Source organism: Coregonus clupeaformis, chromosome 16 (genome assembly GCF_020615455.1).
Source record: "Coregonus clupeaformis isolate EN_2021a chromosome 16, ASM2061545v1, whole genome shotgun sequence".
Taxonomy (NCBI): domain Eukaryota; kingdom Metazoa; phylum Chordata; class Actinopteri; order Salmoniformes; family Salmonidae; genus Coregonus; species Coregonus clupeaformis.
Window position 1 is genome coordinate 55,181,280 of NC_059207.1, and position 21,861 is coordinate 55,203,140.

Genomic DNA, 21,861 nt, shown 5'->3' on the forward strand with positions numbered 1-21,861 from the left:
CGTGGAGAGGGAGAGGGGATGCTGCTTTGGACTTTGAGATGCACCCCCTGCTTCTCTCCCAATCCCAAATCTTGCATCCCTCCTTTCTCCCTCCCTCCTCCTTAACTCTATTCCTCTCCCGTCCTTCCTTCTCTCGCTTCATTCCCTCTCCCCCGCTCTCTCTGTCTGTCTCCCTCTCTTTCCTTCTCCCTCTTCTTTCCCCTCCTCTCCTCCCTCTCTCCTCTCTATCTTCTTCTTCCCACTCTCTGAGTCTGTCTCTCCTAGACCAGCTGACTGGAGCAGGGCTCATCTGACTATGGCCTATATATGCATTATTAGTTTGAGCCTATTTATTGATTTTTAGTTGTGCTTGCTGAAGGCTAAGCACGACTCTAGATTTCTTACATACCTTCTTCTTCTTCTTCTTCTTCTTCTTCTTCTTCTTCTTGTTATTCTTGTTCTTCAAATAAAAACAATATTTAAATGAGCTCACAATGCAGTTTAATGGCAAAAAAAAGGCCATAGACTTACATGGGGAAAGCTTTGCACGCATCTCCTCTTACACCGTTTAAGCTATCAACACCAAACCAACCAGATGTTCAGACTGACCCAACTTTGATTGCTTGTCAAAGGCTTTTTAAAATACTATTTATACTTGTTGAACTACAACCATTTTACATTTTCAGAAATGCTCCATAGGCTTGAATGGGATATACACTAGATATACAGAAGTATGTGGACACCCCTTCAAATTAGTGGATTCAACTATTTCAGCCACACCCGTTGTTGACAGGTGTATAAAATCGAGCACACAGCCATGCAGTCTCCATAGACAAACATTGGCAGTAGAATAGCCTTACTGAAGAGCTCAGTGACTTTCAACGTGGCACCATCATAGTATGCCACCTTTCCAACAAGTCAGTTTGTCAACTTTCTGCCCTGCTAGAGCTGCCCCGGTCAACTGTAAGTGCTGTTGTTGTGAAGTGGAAATAACGGCTCAGCAGTGAAGTGGTAGGCCACACAAGCTCACAGAACGGGACCGCCGAGTGCTGAAGCGCGTAAAAATCGTCAGTCCTCGGTTGCAACACTCACTACCGAGTTCCAAACTGCCTCTGGAAGCAACGTCAGCAAAATAACTGTTCGTCGGGAGCTTCATGAAATGGGTTTCCATGGCCGAGCAGCCGCACATAAGCCTAAGATCACCAAGCGTCGGTTGGAGTGGTGTAAAGCTTGCCGCCATTGGAGCAGTGGAAACCCGTTCTCTGCAGTGATGAATCATGCTTCACCATCTGGCAGTCTGAAGGATGAATCTGGGTTGGGTGGATGCCAGGAGAACGCTACCTGCCTGAATGCATAGTGCCAACTGTAAAGTTTGGTGGAGAAGGAATAATGGTCTGGGGCTGTTTTTCACGGTTCCGGGCTAGGCCCCTTAGTTCCAGTGAAGGGAAATCTTAACGCTACTGCATACAATGACATTCTAGATGATTCTGTGCTTCCAACTTTGTGGCAACCGTTTGGGGAAGGCCCTTTCCTGTTTCAGCATGACAATGTCCCCGTGCACGAAGTAAGGTCCATACAAAAATGGTTTGTCAAGATCGGTGTGGAAGAACTTGACTGGCCTGCACAGAGCCCTGACCTCAACCCCATTGAATACCCTTTGGGATGAATTGGAACTCCGACTGCGAGCCAGGCCTAATCGCCCAACATCAGTGCCCGACCTCACTAATGCTCTTGTGGCTGAATGGAAGTCCCCGCAGCAATGTTCCTACATCTAGTCGAAAGCCTTCCCAGAAGAGTGGAGGCTGTTATAGCAGCAAAGGGGGGACCAACTCCATATTAATGCCCATGATTTTGGAATGAGATGTTCGATGAGCAGGTGTCCACATACTTTTGGTCATGTAGTGTATTTGTGTATATATAGTTCAAAAACGGGATATCTATTCAAAATGGTCCTGCTCCTTGGCCAATTAGGCTACAAGACCAACTTTAAAACATGCAGGTTATCCTAACTTATAATTCTCTCACACCTTTATAAAATATTAATAATCTTTATTAGCATAAATTAGCATAACACTTCATAGTTCAACGCCAACCATAAGAACACATTCGTAGACATGTCAAATGCTATTGCTTTTAAAAAATTTAAGGTACACGCATTTCAATAATTATTTAAGTTTCTAAACTTTCTCAATTATAACTTTATAAACGTTATAAATGTAAATAAATTAGCATAAACCAACCCATTTACAGTAGAAGTAACCTTCGACCGTTCAAGCTAGAGACATCAAACCAACTTTCACATGTTATGGCTGTCCTATCCTAAGCAAACAATCAATCAATCTTTAAATCGATCTATACTTTTTCAACTATAACCATTTAAAATGTGCATAAATAACATTGGTTTGAATGAGAACTGTAGGAATTCAGAGGTATCTATTCAAAATGGTCCTGCTCCTTCGACACTTAAGCTATAAGACCAACTTTAAAACGTTCAGGCTATCCTAACTTCAAAGTCTTTAAAACCTTTATAAACTATAATTATATACATTTGCATTAAATATGTATACATTTGCATTAAATATCAGTAACTCTTGAACCGTTCAAGCTAGAGACAGCAAACCTACTTTCTCATGTTCATGCTATCCTAACTATAATTATTTACATTTGCATAAAATAACCATTCACGCTAGAGACACCAAACCAACATGTTCAGGCTATCCTAACTATAATTATTTACATTTGCATAAAATAACCATTCACGCTAGAGACACCAAACCAACATGTTCAGGCTATCCTAACTCCCAATTCTTAACTTTTATCAGCTATATACATTTGCATTACTATTGAACTGTTCAAGCTAGAGACAACAAACCAACTTTCACATGTTCAGGCTATCCTATCCAATCTATCAATCATTCAATCAGTTTCCATCTACCTACTTTTTCAACTATAACCAGTCAATACCATTACTACTGCAGTCACTGCTATAACTTATTTCACAACCTTAAATACTTTAAAACAAGTCAGCAAGCATTCCACATTTTCTTCAGGAAATGTACTTGTCTAGTTTAATTTTATTTATGTGATTTATTTCCAGTTGGATTTGAATGGTGGTATCCTAATGCAGATGAAGCTTGAAAACACACACAAACACACACACACACACACACACACACACACACACACACAGCCCAGGTTTTCCAGTTTGGCTTGGAACTAAAGGGCTTAAAATGCCTGTATTGATGGCAAGGCAACCTTGTCGAAGTGGGGCGGACAGCATACACACTTGCACAGACACACATGCTCTGGTCCGTGCATGCATTGCCTGCTAGAGGTTGGATCAACTACTGCTACAGTGCGTTCCTGTCACTGGGTGAAAAGGGTCAATATCAGGTGATATGTTTTATCTATACAGTGGGGGGAAAAATTATTTAGTCAGCCACCAATTGTGCAAGTTCTCCCACTTGAAAAGATGAGAGAGGCCTGTAATTTTCATCATAGTAATTTCGTCAACTATGACAGACAAAATGAGAAAAAAAATCCTGAAAATCACATTGTAGGATTTTTTATGAATTCATTTGCAAATTATGGTGGAAAATAAGTATTTGGTCACCTACAAACAAGCAAGATTTCTGGCTCTCACAGACCTGTAACTTCTTCTTTAAGAGGCTCCTCTGTCCTCCACTCGTTACCTGTATTAATGGTACCTGTTTGAACTTGTTATCAGTATAAAAGACACCTGTCCACAACCTCAAACAGTCACACTCCAAACTCCACTATGGCCAAGACCAAAGAGCTGTCAAAGGACACCAGAAACAAAATTGTAGACCTGCACCAGGCTGGGAAGACTCCATCTGCAATAGGTAAGCAGCTTGGTTTGAAGAAACCAACTGTGGGAGCAATTATTAGGAAATGGAAGACATACAAGACCACTGATAATCTCCCTCGATCTGGGGCTCCACGCAAGATCTCACCCCCGTGGGGTCAAAATGATCACAAGAACGGTGAGCAAAAATCCCAGAACCACACAGGGGGACCTAGTGAATGACCTGCAGAGAGCTGGGACCAAAGTAACAAAGCCTACCATCAGTAACACACTACGCCGCCAGGGACTCAAATCCTGCAGTGCCAGACGTGTCCCCCCTGCTTAAGCCAGTACATGTCCACGCCCGTCTGAAGTTTGCTAGAGTGCATTTGGATGATCCAGAAGAGGATTGGGAGAATGTCATATGGTCAGATGAAACCAAAATATAACTTTTTGGTAAAAACTCAACTCGTCGTGTATGGAGGACAAAGAATGCTGAGTTGCATCCAAAGAACACCATACCTACTGTGAAGCATGGGGGTGGAAACATCATGCTTTGGGGCTGTTCTTCTGCAAAGGGACCAGGACGACTGATCCGTGTAAAGGAAAGAATGAATGGGGCCATGTATCGTGAGATTTTGAGTGAAAACCTCCTTCCATCAGCAAGGGCATTGAAGATGAAACGTGGCTGGGTCTTTCAGCATGACAATGATCCCAAACACACCGCCCGGGCAACGAAGGAGTGGCTTCGTAAGAAGCATTTCAAGGTCCTGGAGTGGCCTAGCCAGTCTCCAGATCTCAACCCCATAGAAAATCTTTGGAGGGAGTTGAAAGTCCGTGTTGCCCAGCGACAGCCCCAAAACATCACTGCTCTAGAGGAGATCTGCTTGGAGGAATGGGCCAAAATACCAGCAACAGTGTGTGAAAACCTTGTGAAGACTTACAGAAAATGTTTGACCTGTGTCATTGCCAACAAAGGGTATATAACAAAGTATTGAGAAACTTTTGTTATTGACCAAATACTTATTTTCCACCATAATTTGCAAATAAATTCATAAAAAATCCTACAATGTGATTTTCTGGATTTTTTTTCCTCAATTTGTCTGTCATAGTTGACGTGTACCTGTGATTAAAATTACAGGCCTCTCATCTTTTTAAGTGGGAGAACTTGCACAATTGGTGGCTGACTAAATACTTTTTTTCCCCACTGTATATATATGGGGGACATTCAGAAATCATCCCATATAACTTATTATGAGTTGTTAAGCCAAATTTGACTTCTGAACTAATTTAGGCTTGCCTAACCAAAGGGGGTGAATACTTACGCAACAACTATTTGATTTATTATATTTTTGTGTAGAGCAATGACAAAAAATTACAATTACATCTATTTCAATCCCTCTTTGTAGCACAACAACATCTGAAAAAAAGTTCAAGGGGGTGTAGACTTTTTATATGCACCGTATGTCTAAAAGACACATCTGGAATCAGAATTTGTCAGGATATGGTGCATATCCACAACTCCAAATATGGAAATGGTCTGTATTCTCTAGAACAGGGGTATTCAACTCTTACCCTACGAGATCCGGAGCCTGCTGGTTTTCTGTTCTACCTGATAATTAAATGCACACGCCTGGTGTCCCATGAAACTAGCTTCGAGGTCCAGAGTTGAGTCTGAAGGCTCTAGAATATAAAAAGAAATGTGTCGTGTAAAGATATCCCCTGATATGGACCCTTTTCACCCAGTGTGTCCTGACACTAAGGTTAGGCTACCATTTTAGATTACATTTACATTTTAGTCATTTAGCAGACGCTCTTATCCAGAGCGACTTACAGGAGCAATTAGGGTTAAGTGCCTTGCTCAAGGGCACATCGACAGATTTTTCACCTAGTTGGCTCGGGGATTAGAACCAGCGACCTTTCGGTTACTGGCACAATGCTCTTAACCACTAAGCTACCTGCCGCCCCATTAGACACAGATCATATGTATCTAGACTAGAGTAAGGGTCGGTGCGTTGTTGGTGCTCTATGAGGAGCAGCAATACTGTAGTAGTACTGTAGTGATAGCAGCACCCCGCCTCACGCTTCACTCCCTATTGACTCAGCTGTTTACAGCTGCCTGCCTGTCATAGGTGCTTGATCGGGTGTGATGGCATGTTTTTTTTTTCTCTCTCTCTTTCTGCCTTCTTTCCATCCATATCTCTCTATCACTCTCTCTATCCCTTTCTCCGCTTTCTCCCTCTGCCTTCCATACCCCGCTCCTTCTCTCCCCCCTCTCTCCCTCGCTCTCCCATCCCTGCTCGCCCTCCCCGATTCTTTCAATGTGTAATGATCCACTGTGAATGGTACTGGGACACATTCCCAACTGAGCGTGTAAAACTAGCTGTGAGTGATTTGTTTAAATATTTACTCCATGGGGTGAAGAGTGACAGGGCACTTTGCTTGTTTGTTTCATTTATGTTGGTGTGTGTACTCTGCGTTTTATGAGGGCATGTCTTGCGCTGACTCACACACACAAACACTGGACACACCGCATTCAGCCAATCACATTGGTGTGTGTGCATCCGTTTGACTTGTCTTTCACTTATTCACACACTCAAACACACACAGCACAGAGTGAAACACAGGATAACAAACCCTGTATTGCAAAATGATGATCACAGCCATATTGATCTCAACAAACCACCTCCACTTGGAATTGAGGGGTCATCTTTTCTCTGACCCTAAAGAAGCTCTATGGCTTTAATATCCAACCACACTCAGGGTGAGAGATGGGGATAGTGGCCCGGTAAGTTTCAAGGCTATTTCCCAGTGTGTGTGTGTAATGAGTGTGTGTGTGAGTGGGCTTGAGTGTGTGTGTTTATTATTGAGTGTGTGAGTGAGTGCCTATGCTCCCAGAGAAGAGGTGTTGCATGGGAGGTGTTAAAGAACATGGAGCAGTCCCCAGAGCCTTGAAAGAGCAGCTGCTTTTTTAAGCTGGGGCAGGACTGAATATTGCATATTGCCACTTAGATGGATCATATACAGTGCCTTCGGAAAGTATTCAGACCCCTTGACTTTTTCCACATTTTGTTACGTTACAGCCTTATTCTAAAATGGATTAAATACCATTTTTTTCTCAGCAATCTACACAAAATACCCCATAAGGACAAAGCGAAAACAGGTTTTTAGAAATGTTTGTAAATTTATAAAAAAAAAAAAATTAAATACCTTATTTACATAAGTATTCAGACCATTTGCAATGAGACTTGAAATTGAGCTCAGGTGCATCTTGTTTCCATTGATCATCCTTGAGATGTTTCTACAACTTGATTGGAGTCCAACCGTTGTAAATTCAATTGATTGTACATGATTTGGAAAGGGACAGACCTGTCTATATAAGATCCCACAGTTGACAGTGCATGTCAGAGCAAAAACCAAGCCATGAGGTCGAAGGAATTGTCCGTAGAGCGCCGAGACAGGATTATGTCGAGGGCACAGATCTGGGGAAGAGTATCAAAAAATGTCTGCAGCATTGATAGTCCCCAAGAACACAGCGGCCTCCATCATTCTTAAATGCAAGAAGTTTGGAACCAGCAAGACTCTTCCTAAAGCTGGCTGCCCAGCCAAACTGCGCAATCAGGGGAGAAGGGCCCGATGGTCATTCTGACAGAGCTCTAGAGTTCCTCTGTGGAGATGGGGGAACCTTCCAGAAGGACAGACATCTCTGCAGCACTCCACTAATCAGGCCTTTATGGTAGAGTTGCCAGACGGAAGCCACTCCTCAGTAAAAGGCACATGACAGCCAACAGGCACCTAAAGACTCTCAGACCATGAGAAATAAGATTCTCTGGTGTGATGAAACCAATATTGAACTCTTTGCCCTGAATGCCAAGCGTCACATCAGGAGGAAACCTGGCACCATCCCTGTGGTGAGGCATGGTGGTGGCAGCATCATGCTCTGGGGATTTTTTTCAGTGGGAGGGACTGGGAGACTAGTCAGGATTGAGGCAAAGATGAACGGAGCAAAGTACAGCGAGATCCTTGATCAAAACCTGCTCCAGAGTGGGGAGAAGGTTCACCTTCCAACAGGACAACGACCCTAAGCACACAGCCAAGACAACGCAGGAGTGGCTTTGGGACAAGTCTCTGCATGTCCTTGAGTGGCCCAGCCAGAGCCCGGACTTGAACTCGATTGAACATCTCTGGAGAGACCTGAAAATAGCTGTGTAGCAACACTCCCCATCCAACCTGACAGAGCTTGAGGGGATCTTCAGAGAGGAATGGGAGAAACTCCCCAAACATAGGTATGCCAAGCTTGTAGCGTCATACCCAAGAAGACTCCAGGCTGTAATCGCTGCCAAAGGTGCTTCAACAAAGTACTGAGTAAAGGGTCTGAATACTTGCCAACTAGCAAGGCACTTAACCCTAATTGCTCCTGTAAGTCGCTCTGGATAAGAGCGTCTGCTAAATGACTAAAGTACTGAATACTATATTTACGGTTTTTATGTTTTATAAATTAGCAAACATTTTCTAAAAACTTGTTTTTGCTTTGTCATTATGGACTATTGTGTTTAGATTGATGAGGAAAAATAACAATTTAATTAATTTTAGAATAAGGCTGTAATGTAACAAAATGTGGAAAAAGTCAAGGGGTCTGAATACTTTCCGAATGTACTGTATGTGACCGACCACCTCTATTCGGTCTTATGTAGCAAAATTTGAAATTGTGTTTTTTTTTTATATTGGATAAAAGTAGAGACTCAGAGCTAGAAAGTAGTATATCATACACTGCAGTTGAGGAACAATGGGAAAGTAATTCTGCTTTGAAAGTTGATAAACTTGTAACCCCACTTTTGAGAAAATGGCTGTTGAATTAATTGGTACACCTACTGGAGAGCTCTTATTTGTCTACACCCATTCAGCATCATTCACACCCTCTTAAACCCTAGCCCCACCCATCTCTTTAAGGATTCACATGTGAGGCCATGTGGTAAACATACGCTATATCAAATACAATTTTATTTGTCACATGCACAGGATACAGAAGGTGTAAACGGTACAGTGAAGTGGTGACTTGCATAGTAGCAATATCAAAAACAGAAAGTGTCCGGATAAAAATATGTTATCATTATTAGATGACGCTTACCCGACACACTTGTCTAAATTGATGGGTCATGTTAAGGAAATGCTATAACCACCCCCCAGCCACATCTAGCTAAGTGGATGGGTCACTATTGTCTAGACATGTACACATGTTCATGAAATACAATAGATGGCCGTAATCACCCCCAGACACACCTGCTAATTTGATGGGTCATGCAGTAATCCGTCCGAAGTGGAGTCCGAAGTGGAGTCTTTTTGTTTAGACATGTAGCTAGCTAGCTAAGCAATGAACAGGCATAATCCCAACTCATACTACTACCAATCAGGGACGGCCTGTTCAATAGGGCGATATGGGCGACGCACTGCCAAACGGGAAAAGGAAGGGATTTTTTTTCTAATCAATTATATCACGGCAACAGTAGTTATCAGTGTTGTAATCTATACGTCTGATCTGCCACAGTGCCACACTGCCACTAAATGTCGAATCAGGCTAAAGTCGTGCTTCAAATGGCTCCACCCCCTTTTGGGGCGATTTCAGTCAGATTGAAAATCGCCCAGAACTTCTGTCATAGACTCCCATGTAAAATCTATTTTTTTCAAATTTCAGAGCCTTCAATACAATCTCAATGGGTGTCTGTGGGCTTGCACTTACGCCGCTTTCGTCACATGAACGTAACTAAGAAAAGAGAGGGTAGCAGCGTCAATCAATTCACTACTACTATCAACATGGCTAGGCTTCAGTGCAACTCGATTGTGTCTTTCAAAGAATTTCCTTTTTGTCGGCGAACAAATGAAGATAAATTGGCAACGAAACAATTAGGACCTCCCAGACCAAATTTAATAATTCAACAGGTTTCTACTAAAGGGGGGAAGTCCTACACCCGAGGATTTTCCAAAAAATGGTACGAACGAAAAAATAACATTGCCACTCAACTGGATGAGGGATACAGGCTAGCTGTCCGCCGCCACAACGATGAGGTTAGTGTTGATAATCACAAGTTTACTGGAGAACTGAGACCAAGTAGAGACTTTGGACAGGGTGGATATGGTTATATTGCGATATTGTCAATACAGTATATCGTAAAGTATCACTATGTAACTCGATTTCTTTCACCCCAATCCCTCAAATTAACGGTAAATAACTGAATTGTTTGCCCCACATTTAGCTAAGATGATTAGCTAGCCAGCTAAAATGTTTTATTTAGTTAGCAGTCGCATCTACAATAGTTTACTGTCAATAACATGTCTCCAAAAATGACGTGGTGTCTCCAATTGTGTTGACATTTTACAATTGCGATGCGCATCCATGAGTATCCACTTTCTGTAGCTCAGCTGGTAGAGCACGGCGCTTGTAACGCCAAGATAGTGGGTTCGATCCCCGGGACCACCCATACACAAAAATGTATGCACGCATGACTGTAAGTCGCTTTGGATAAAAGCGTCTGCTAAATGGCATATTATTATTGTTATTATTATTATTATTTCCAGCCTTGTGTAGGTCTCCAATTTTGTCCCTGACATCCTTGGAGAGCTCTTTGGTCTTGGCCATGGTGGAGAGTTTGGAATCTGATTGATTGATTGCTTCTGTGGACAGGTGTCTTTTATACAGGTAACAAGCTGAGATTAGGAGCACTCCCTGAGATCAGTCAATAAATGATTCTGGTATTGACTTATATGCTGCCCCTGTCTTCATGTTGTTGCTGGACATATCTTTTTAAAAATGTGTGTAGGTCACCTAAATCATCAGAAAAATTGCCCCTCCTGAGAATTTTTTCAGGAGCCGCCACTGCTACCAATACAAATATTGTCATAGCTGTAGTATAAATCTGCAGGTAGCTAAAGATAACCCGATCCTGCAGGTTCATGCTCTACAACATTCGGAGAGTACGACCCTGCCTTACACAGGAAGCGGCACAGGTCCTAATCCAGGCACTTGTCATCTCCCGTCTGGATTACTGCAACTCGCTGTTGGCTGGGCTCCCTGCCTGTGCCATTAAACCCCTACAACTCATCCAGAATGCCGCAGCCCGTCTGGTGTTCAACCTTCCCAAGTTCTCTCACGTCACCCCCCTCCTCCGCACACTCCACTGGCTTCCAGTTGAAGCTCGCATCCGTTACAAGACCATGGTGCTTGCCTATGGAGCAGTGAGGGGAACGGCACCTCCGTACCTTCAGGCTCTGATCAGTCCCTACACCCAAACGAGGGCATTGCGTTCATCCACCTCTGGCCTGCTGGCTCCCCTTCCTCTGCGGAAGCATAGTTCCCGCTCAGCCCAGTCAAAACTGTTCGCTGCTCTGGCACCCCAATGGTGGAACAAGCTCCCTCACGACGCCAGGACAGCGGAGTCACTCACCACCTTCCGGAGACATTTGAAACCCCACCTCTTTAAGGAATACCCCCCCCAAAAAAAAAGTGGTAAAGTGGTTAACCCACTGGCTATAGGGTGAATGCACCAATTTGTAAGTCGCTCTGGATAAGAGCGTCTGCTAAATGACTTAAATGTAAATGTAAATGTATAACAAACTAGGTTCAACGATAGCTAGGTAACATTAGGCTATAACTAGCAATGCAAATGGATTTTCTGATTCAAATAATATTACTACACAGATCATACGCGTAACGTTAGCTAGCGAGCCAGCACGCTAACGTTTGCTAGCTAACTAACAGTTTTTTAACTTGCAATAAAAATACTTTTGGACATAATTAGAAACTTATATCTGGAATTGTAGCTAGACTCTTACCCGTATACGTGGATGAATGCTTCACAGCAGACTGGAACCATTTAACTCAGTTTTGTTTGTAGCTACATCTTGTTTGGCCAGTGTTTTGTGTCAAGTCCCTCCGGTTCATACTGACTGTGGTATGTGCAGAAAGTAGCCCAGCACTTTTTCCAACTGATCTGTCGATAGCGCCTCCTAAATTCAGGGCATCAATGTTGTTGAGAAAAGTAGCAAAACTTTTGTAGTTCTCAATGGCTAACGTTATATCTTTCAAAAACGGCGCGGTAGAAAGGATTGTCAACAAATACTGAACAGCTCACGTTATAGACAGAAGCAAACCAATCCAAACTCATGTCCCGGCATGTCCAGCCCATCCATTATCTCAGCCAATCATGGCTAGCGGGAAGGTTCCTGTCTTTTTCCGTGGCTAAACCAACTAGGCTCGTAATTTGGGTGGAATACAAGATTGTTATTAAGGCACATGAAAGTTCACATGTTCCAGAAGGTAAAATGCCTCCTGTGAAGTAGTGACGTGCGACATATGCCTAGTTTCCTGAAACGAGTCACATACAGTTGAAGTCGGAAGTTTACATACACTTAGGTTGGAGTCATTAAAACTTGTTTTTCAACCACTCCACAAATTTCTTGTTAACAAACTATGGTTTTGGCAAGTCAGTTAGGACATCTACTTTGTGCATGACACAAGTAATTTTTCCAACAATTGTTTACAGACAGATTATTTCACTTATAATTCACTGTATCACAATTCCAGTGGGTCAGAAGTTTACATTCACTAAGTTGACTGTGCTTTTAAACAGCTTGGAAAATTCCAGAAAATGATGTCATGGGTTTAGAAGCTTCTGATAGGCTAATTGACATCATTTGAGTCAATTGGAGGTGTACCTGTGGATGTATTTCAAGGCCTACCTTCAAACTCCGTGCCTCTTTGCTTGACATCATGGGAAAATCAAAAGAAATCAGCCAAGACCTCAGAAAAAGAATTGTAGACCTCCACAAGTCTGGTTCATCCATGGGAGCAATTTCCAAATGCCTGAAGGTACCACGTTCATCTGTACAAACAATAGTATGCAGCCGTCATACTGCTCAGGAGGGAGACGCGTTCTGTCTCCTAGAGATTAACGTACTTTGGTGCGAGAAGTGCAAATCAATCCCAGAACAACAGCAAAGGACCTTGTGAAGATGCTTGAGGAAACAGGTACAAAAGTATCTATATCCACAGTAAAACGAGTCCTATATCGACATAACATGAAAGGCCGCTCAGCAAGGAAGAAGCCTCTGCTCCAAAACCGCCATTAAAAAGCCAGACTACGGTTTGCAACTGCACATAGGGACAAAGATCGTACTTTTTGGAGAAATATCCTCTGGTCTGATGAAACAAAAATAGAACTGTTTGGCCATAATGACCATCGTTATGTTTGGAGGAAAAAGGGGGTTGCTTGCAAGCCGAAGAACACCATCCCAACTGTGAAGCACAGGGGTGGCAGCATCATGCTGTGGGGGTGCTTTGCTGCAGGAGGGACTGGTGCACTTCATAAAATACATGGCATCATGAGGAAGGAAAATTATGTGGATATAATGAAGCAACATCTCAAGACATCAGTCAGGAAGTTAAAGTTTGGTCGCAAATGGGTCTTCCAAATGGACCCCAAGCATACTTCAAAAGTTGTGGCAAAATGGCTTAAGGACAACAAAGTCAAGGTATTAAAGTGGCCATCACAAAGCCCTGACCTCAATCCTATAGAACATTTGTGGGCAGAACTGAAAAAGCGTGTGCGAGCAAGGAGGCCTACAAACCTGACTCAGTTACACCAGCTCTGTCCGGAGGAATGGGCCAAAATTCACCCAACTTATTTTGGGAAGCTTGTGGAAGGCTACCCGAAACGTTTGACCCAAGTTAAACAATTTAAAGGCAATGCTACCAAATCCTAATTGAGTGTATGTAAACTTCTGACCCACTGGGAACGTGATGAAAGAAATAAAAGCTAAAATAAATCATTCTCTCTACTATTATTCTGACATTTCACATTCTTAAAATAAAGTGGTGATCCTAACTGACCTAAAACAGGGAATTTTTACTAGGATTAAATGTCATGAATTGTGAAAAACTGAGTTTAAATGTATTTGGCTAAAGTGTATGTAAACTTCCGACTTCAACTGTGTTTGTGTGTGTGTGTATGTATATGTATATGTATTCGCAAGATGTGAGCTTGCGAACGTCTCATGCTGTACTGTAGCTCAATCAGCATCCATGTCCTTCTAGTGAGTGCCTTTTAACTGAACAGCTGAGAATAAGATTGAAGAAGATTTTAAAGTGTTAAATTAAGCACTCTATCATCGGTGATACTATTAATCAACACAGCACTTACTATTAGTAGCTATATTCAGCCCAGGTGAAGCTGTCACTCCGAGTATAGGTATATTACTGTAAAGGGAAAGTGAACTGTAGAGGTGGACCTTGTGCTTTATTGGGCAATAGTAGGGGGCCAGGGCCTGTATTCATAAATACAGTGCCTCAAAGTAGTAGTGCTGATCTAGGACCAGGTCCTCCCTGTCCATTATTCATCAGGCTAAACTAATCCTAGAGCATCACGTTTCATGAGATCTAGTTTAGCCTAACTCCCATGATTTGTAGTGAATCTTCATAGAGTAGTCATATTATGTTCAGTGTCACTAAGATGTGAGCTGCTCTGAAAAGCTACGAAATCCTGCTTTGTAGCAGCGGACTGTGTGTGTGGAGGCGTGTCTGTTATTATTCAACCTATCTGAGATGAGTCACGTCTATAAAATCCCAGCTGGCACCAAAACAGGACTCTGATATTTATTTGTTATTGAAGGTTGTTGGGTGGGAGTTAACTGCCTTGTTTGCACATGCTGTAATAGCCTGTAGGTCTACATCATGTGTTGGTACAGGTGTGTGTCAACATTTTCTACAACAGGTTGGTCAAACCAAACATTGTGATTGGTTGAGATGCATTCTAATCTGTGCAACAACAAAAAAAGCTGTTAGTACAAATGTTGCTGTGTCTCCTCACCTTTGCATCATTGTTTCAATTTTGAATAGCGATCTCCACCGGCCCAAATGAACGTGTCAGGACCGACAGCTTTTCTGATGCTGGCGAAATCATGCATTAGCATACTTTTTATGTGGAAAGACAGGTCAAACAAAACTAAATGCAACTGGTTTGGTGTGTATCCAGCTAGCAAAGGGGAAGAGCTTGCATAGCATCATCTAGTGGGTGATTGAAATAAATTGCCATTGTTATGATTACAATAATTGCCTTTTCTGTAAAATGGTCTGGCAGTAGGCCTGTATTTCTGCTTGATGAGCGTTGATGATTGATGCACTAAATTCAGCACCACGGACAGCGCTATCACTGTCAGCAGCAGCACTAGCAGTGCCTACCTGCCCAAACGGACGTTGCCAATCGAACTAACTACACAGGGGTTGGCTGACAACGATGCCAATCAAATGAACGACCAGTCGGTTTGAATGATAACAAAGCAAATCGAACTAACAACCAGCTGGCCCTAGATTTGTGTTGGGACTATATTCTCATAATGAAATAGTAGCCTGTGAACACATTTATCAAAATAATGTTTTTTATTTAATTGGTAACCCATTGTAAAAAAAGCACACCAAAAAAAAAAAGTGCACTGTTAAACAACTTATTTTGCACGGCTTTGCTGTGGTCCTAGATACGAGGCGACAGCAAAAGTTGTTTGACAAGCCCTCTCGTGTACAATTGCTTCAATTCACAGAGCGGGCCATGTCCATTCATGATGTGTATGTGTATGTGTGCATACATATATATTTTTTGACTGTATCTGTGGCCCTACAGAAGACACTGACATACACACACCACCATCCTTCTTTCTTGTCAAATGGCTCATGGCAGCCAGGCTGTCTATCTCCTCCCTATCTGTCCTCACTCAGACACATTCAGCAAGGCTGTGTCTCTGTTAGTCAATAAGTGTCTGAAGGACGTCTGTGCGGGTACACATAGATCACTCGCACACTCATATACACACACACACAGTCTGACACACGGTCACATACCAATAACAGTGTCTGAAGGCCGTCTCCTGCCCTTGGCTACGAGGACTTCTCTGACCTAGCTCAGTTAGTTACTTCACCCAAAATAGGACCCCCGCTCTTTCCCTCGTTCCCTCTCTTGCCCTTCAACCACTATCCTTCTCTCTCTCTCTCTCTCTCTCTCTCTCTCTCTCTCTCTCTCTCTCTCTCTCTCTCTCTCTCTCTCTCTCTCTCTCTCTCTCTCTCTCTCTCTCTCTCTCTCTCTCTCTCTCTCTCTCTCTCTCTCTCTCTCTCTCTCTCTCTCTCTCTCTTAGGAGAAGAGTTGAGAGCTTAACTTTCCCGAGGCGCCTGCCTCCTGCGTCAGTTTTAGTTATAAGTCATGCAGCGACACTCACAAGAAGCACAATACATTTTTATCCTCTCCCCTTTCCTTTTTTTTCTCAATCTTTTGGTTTTTATACCAAACCTGATCTGAGGCCTCTGGTATCGAAGAGGAAGAAGCCGTTTGGAGAAAAGAGGAACTAGTTCTCTTAGTAAGAGGTCAGGGGTCCTTGGTTAAATAATAGTCTATTTTCTCTTGGCTGATGTTGTCTGGGTGGGTGTTAACTTCACAACGTGTTATTGTGTTGTTTGGCCAGACTCTAGCTAGGTGCCAGAACAGGGTTGTTCTTGTGTCTTTGCTGGATGAGGATGTTCCACCACCTGTCAACTCAGAGTATGATAGGACTGCGCTGTACTCTAGTGCTGAGCGATTAGTGCTTTTTGAGGTCGGTTCGGTTTCGATTCCATTATAAAAAAATAATCATGGTTTTCGGTAAAAAAAAAAAAAAAAGACTTTAAATGCATTATGTGGGTTGAATGCTGTAACAACACAGAATAAAAACAGTGTTTCCCCTATATGCATAAATATTTTGCTCTAACATCTTGAGAGAATCAGATCTGGGTTAAAATACATGATATACTTATTTTCTGTGTATTGGAGTATTTTAAAACAATGTGTCCTGAACCAACTACTTCTATTGGATAGTATTTTCTAAGAATTATTTCCAAATACATTATTTCAAATACCAAACAGACCTGGTTCAAATGCATGGGAGTATTTACATATTTGTATAAATACTGTCAATACATGCCAATACTTTTCCAAGTGTACTTCCAAATACATTCCAATATTCAACTACTTGTGTTTTCAAATAAAAAATATCAAAATACATACAGTGAGGGGAAAAAAGTATTTGATCCCCTGCTGATTTTGTACGTTTGCCCACTGACAAAGACATGATCAGTCTATACTTTTAATGGTAGGTTTATTTGATCAGTGAGAGACAGAATAACAACAAAAAAATCCAGAAAAACGCATGTCAAAAATGTTATAAATTGATTTGCATTTTAATGAGGGAAATAAGTATTTGACCCCTCTGCAAAACATGACTTAGTACTTGGTGGCAAAACCCTTGTTGGCAATCAGAGGTCAGACTTGTAGTTGGCCACCAGGTTTGCACACATCTCAGGAGGGATTTTGTCCCACTCCTCTTTGCAGATCTTCTCCAAGTCATTAAGGTTTCGAGGCTGACGTTTGGCAACTCGAACCTTCAGCTCCCTCCACAGATTTTCTATGGGATTAAGGTCTGGAGACTGGCTAGGCCACTCCAGGACCTTAATGTGCTTCTTCTTGAGCCACTCCTTTGTTGCCTTGGCTGTGTGTTTTGGGTCATTGTCATGCTGGAATACCCATCCACGACCCATTTTCAATGCCCTGGCTGAGGGGAAGGAGGTTCTCACCCAAGATTTGACGGTACATGGCCCCGTCCATCGTCCCTTTGGTGTGGTGAAGTTGTCCTGTCCCCTTAGTAGAAAAACACCCCCAAAGCATAATGTTTCCACCTCCATGTTTGGCGGTGGGGATAGGCAGCATTCCTCCTCCTCCAAACACGGCGAGTTGAGTTGATGCCAAAGAGCTCCATTTTGGTCTCATCTGACCACAACACTTTCATCCAGTTCTCCTCTGAATCTTTCAGATGTTCATTGGCAAACTTCAGACGGGCATGTATATGTGCTTTCTTGAGCAGGGGGATCTTGCGGGCGCTGCAGGATTTCAGTCCTTCACGGCGTAGTGTGTTACCAATTGTTTTCTTGGTGACTATGGTCCCAGCTGCCTTGAGATCATTGACAAGATCCTCCCGTGTAGTTCTGGGTTGATTCCTCACTGTTCTCATTATCATTGCAACTCCACGTGGTGAGATCTTGCATGGAGCCCCAGGCCGAGGGAGATTGACAGTGTTTCTTCCATTTGCGAATAATCGCACCAACTGTTGTCACCTTCTCACCAAGCTGCTTGGCGATGGTCTTGTAGCCCATTCCAGCCTTGTGTAGGTCTACAATCTTGTCCCTGACATCCTTGGAGAGCTCTTTGGTCTTGGCCAGAGTTTGGAATCTGATTGATTGATAGCTTCTGTGGACAGGTGTATTTTATACAGGTAACAAGCTGAGATTAGGAGCACTCCCTTTAAGAGTGTGCTCCTAATCTCAGCTCGTTACATGTATAAAAGACACCGGTAGCCAGAAATCTTTCTGATTGAGAGGGGGTCAAATACTTATTTCCCTCATTAAAATGCAAATCAATTTATAACATTTTTGGCATGTGTTTTTCTGGATTTTGTTGTTGTTATTCTGTCTCTCACTGTTCAAATAAACCTATCATTAAAATTATAGACTGATCATTTCTTTGCCAGTGGGCAAACGTACAAAATCAGCAGGGGATCAAAAACTTTTTTCCCTCACTGTACTTCCAATGTCTTTGAAAGTAATTGAAATACCCTAAATAGTATTTGAACGCAGGTCTGGAGAGAATCACAACTAGGCTATACAGCCAACTCCCTAACGTGTGCATTGGATAAGCGCAAACAATTTCACAACATTTTGAAGCACCATTGCATTTATCAGGAGGCTATGTGATATATGTTAAAGTTTTTGACCACATCCTTTAAGCATATCCCATTCTGTGTTTCCTCAGGTTTTCTCCCATCATCTGTTCCAGTCATGAAACGGAGTGGGCTGTAGACCCACTCTGAGCCCAGAGAATAGCAGCACCTCCTTATACACTTTCTAAGGTAATGTAGTCATCTAGCACTAGCAGACACTTTTATCCAAAGCCACCTACAGTTAACCTATATTCAGACTAGTCTGTAATGTATCTGGCCGTGCAGGAATCAACGGAGTCAACAGTCAGAACCTATCCTCAAAATCAATATGCAATCTATTTTGATTGATACATTTATTCATTTTGAACCATTTAGTCCTTTGTCAATCAAGTCTGCTCCCTCCATATTGTATTGCAACCAAGCAGGCGACTGTGGGAAATGTGTTTTGTCTGTAAAGGTAGCTTCGCTTTTGCTGCTCGACATACAAGAGCCGGCGTGATGCTGCTGCCTTCGTGAACCAATCACTCAGAATTAAACTCTTCTCTGGGAGAAGAGAAGCAAGCTTTGCTCCAGTTTCTCTCCCCACATACAAACACACACACACACACACACACACAGATATCGCCAGGAGGAAAGCTGGCTGCTGAGTCACAGAGTAGTGCAGAGCCCAGGCGGAGCGCTGGGGGGTCCTGGGGAGGGAGTGTGTCTCTGCGTGTGTCTCTGTGAGATTGAATGACCTAACCCCTGTGTTAAAGTGTGTTATTAATACTTTCAAGAACACGTACATTTTAGTCATTTAGCAGACGCACTTATCCAGAGTGACTTACAGGAGCAATTAGGGTTAAGTGCCTTGCTCAAGATTTTTCAACTAGTTGGCTCTGGGATTCGAGCCACCAACCTTTTGGTTACTGGCCCGACACTCTTACCTGCTAGTCTACCTGCCACCAGGGGTGATGTCTTGATTAGTAAGGCTTTACTGAAGTGCAGCGATTATCTATGGGAATGAATACCACAGTAGAATACCCTATCAAGAAGCCCTAATTCTACTCTGTTATATCATGATAGTAGTATAAGCGAAAGGATCATTAAGTAATTATTCTCTCTCGCTCTCTCGCTCTCGCTCTATCCCACCGTCCATACATTATCTCAACGCACAATTTGCCAAGTTTATCTTTTTCATTTATTATAAGTCCCCGGCTGCGTTTGAATCCGTAATGAATTCCCACAGTCTGTATAATTCCTGTTTCCTTAATGCGGAGGGCCGTGAGCTGCCTTCGCATTCACCCCCCCCTCCACTCCCTCATTCGTAGGAGTTCAAATGGAATACACAAACGTTGGGAGGGATGGAGAGAGGAACAGAGAGAAGAAGAGGGAGTGAATGAGAAAGAGCCTTTGCATCCTCCTCAGAGTATTAATGTTTAGTGTAAGAGAAAGAGGCAGAGAGAGATGGAGAGAGCGAGAACTCCTCAGAGTATATTTTCACACGGTCCATCTACATCAATCTCACTGTACCGGGTAGCTCTCAGTGGAGTAGAGCTCTGACATATGTGTTTCTGTATGAGCATGTGTGTGCGTAGCCATGCATGGGTGCATGTGTATGTGCATGCACATCCATGCGTGAGTGTGAGTGTGTGTGTGCATGTCAGAGCAGAGCTATAGAATATAATATTCAGCAGCCTGATTGTCTTCCTTCATAGCAACATGTTTAGAGAAATTAGTAATGGCAGTGCAGGGACCTCAGGGAACTTACAGCGTAAGAAACATCCGTGTGGGTGGGTGTGCGTGCGTGTGTATGTGGGGAAGAAGAGATGTGAGGGCATGTCTGTTTATGAATATTGTTAATGGCAGTGTATGTTTGTGTGCACGTGCAAATGTGAGGGCATGTCCGTGTGTGTGTGTGTACCTGCCTGGTCATCATTATCACTCTAATGAACCAGTCCATCACAATTACATTACCTCGCTCTTTACACACACGCCCACGCCTCCAGAAAATATTCACACCCCTTGACTTTTTCTACATTTTGTTGTGTTAGAAAGTGGGATTAAAATGGATTTAGTTGTAATTTTTGGACAACGATCTACACAAAACACTCTGCAATATGAATGCCGAAGAAAAATTCTAAAATGTATAAAAAATGAATGAAAAATAATACAATATATCTTGATTAGATAGGTATTCACACCCCTGAGACAATACATGTTAGAAACATCTTTGGCAGCGATTACAGCTGTGAGGTTTTCTGGGTAAGTCTCTAGGAGCTTTGCGCACCTGGATTTTACAATATTTCCCCATTCTTTTAAAATTCCTCAAGCTCTGTGAAGTTGGTTATTGATCATTGCTAGAAAGCCATTTTCAAGTCTTGCCATAGATGTTCATGCCAATTTAAGTCAAAACTGTAACTAGGCCACTCAGGAACATTCAATATCATAATGGTAAGCAACTCCAATATAGATTTGGCCTTGTGTTTTACGTTATTGTCGTGCTGAAAGGTGAATTTGTCTCCCAGTGTCTGTTGGAAAGAAGACTGAAGCAGGTTTTCCTCTAGGATTTTGCCTGTGGTTAGCTGTATTCCATTTAATTTTATCTTAAACTCTGTAGTCCTTGCCGATGACAAGTACATTTTTTTGCAGTATTACTTAAGTACCTTGTAGTGAACAAGATACAGTGAGGGAAAAAAGTATTTGATCCCCTGCTGATTTTGTACGTTTGCCCACTGACAAAGACATGATCAGTCTATAATTTTAATGGTAGGTTTATTTGAACAGTGAGAGACAAAATAACAACAAAACAATCCAGAAAAACGCATGTCAAAAATGTTATAAATTGATTTGCATTTTAATGAGGGAAATAAGTATTTGACCCCTCTGCAAAACATGACTTAGTACTTGGTTGCAAAACCCTTGTTGGCAATCACAGAGGTCAGACGTTTCTTGTAGCTGGCCACCAGGTTTGCACACATCTCAGGAGGGATTTTGTCCCACTCCTCTTTGCAGATTTTCTCCAAGTCATTAAGGTTTCGAGGCTGACGTTTGGCAACTTGAACCTTCAGCTCCCTCCACAGATTTTCTATGGGATTAAGGTCTGGAGACTGGCTAGGCCACTCCAGGACCTTAATGTGCTTCTTCTTGAGCCACTCCTTTGTTGCCTTGGCCTTTTTTTTTTTTTTTTTTTTTTTACAATCCTCATCAATCTACACACACTACCTCATAATGAGAACTCGAAAACAGGTTTTTTGGCACATAAAAAAATTATAGTATTCAGACCCTTTGCTATGAGACTCGAAATTGAGCTCTAT

The 21,861-nt window shown here is 42.5% G+C and overlaps 1 protein-coding gene across 4 annotated transcripts in view; it reads left to right on the forward strand.

The window, feature by feature from the left end:
- The window catches only part of taok3a (TAO kinase 3a), a 100,315-nt gene that overhangs the window by 35,654 nt on the left and 42,800 nt on the right, over positions 1-21,861 (forward strand). For 3 of the 4 annotated variants that reach the window (XM_041901647.2, XM_041901648.2, XM_041901649.2), the window contains exon 2: positions 18,658-18,754. The exons of the other annotated variant lie outside the window; for it this stretch is intronic. The gene's annotated coding sequence lies outside the window, so the exon portion shown is untranslated. The remainder of the gene's footprint in view (positions 1-18,657; positions 18,755-21,861) is intronic. 4 annotated transcript variants of the gene reach the window in all.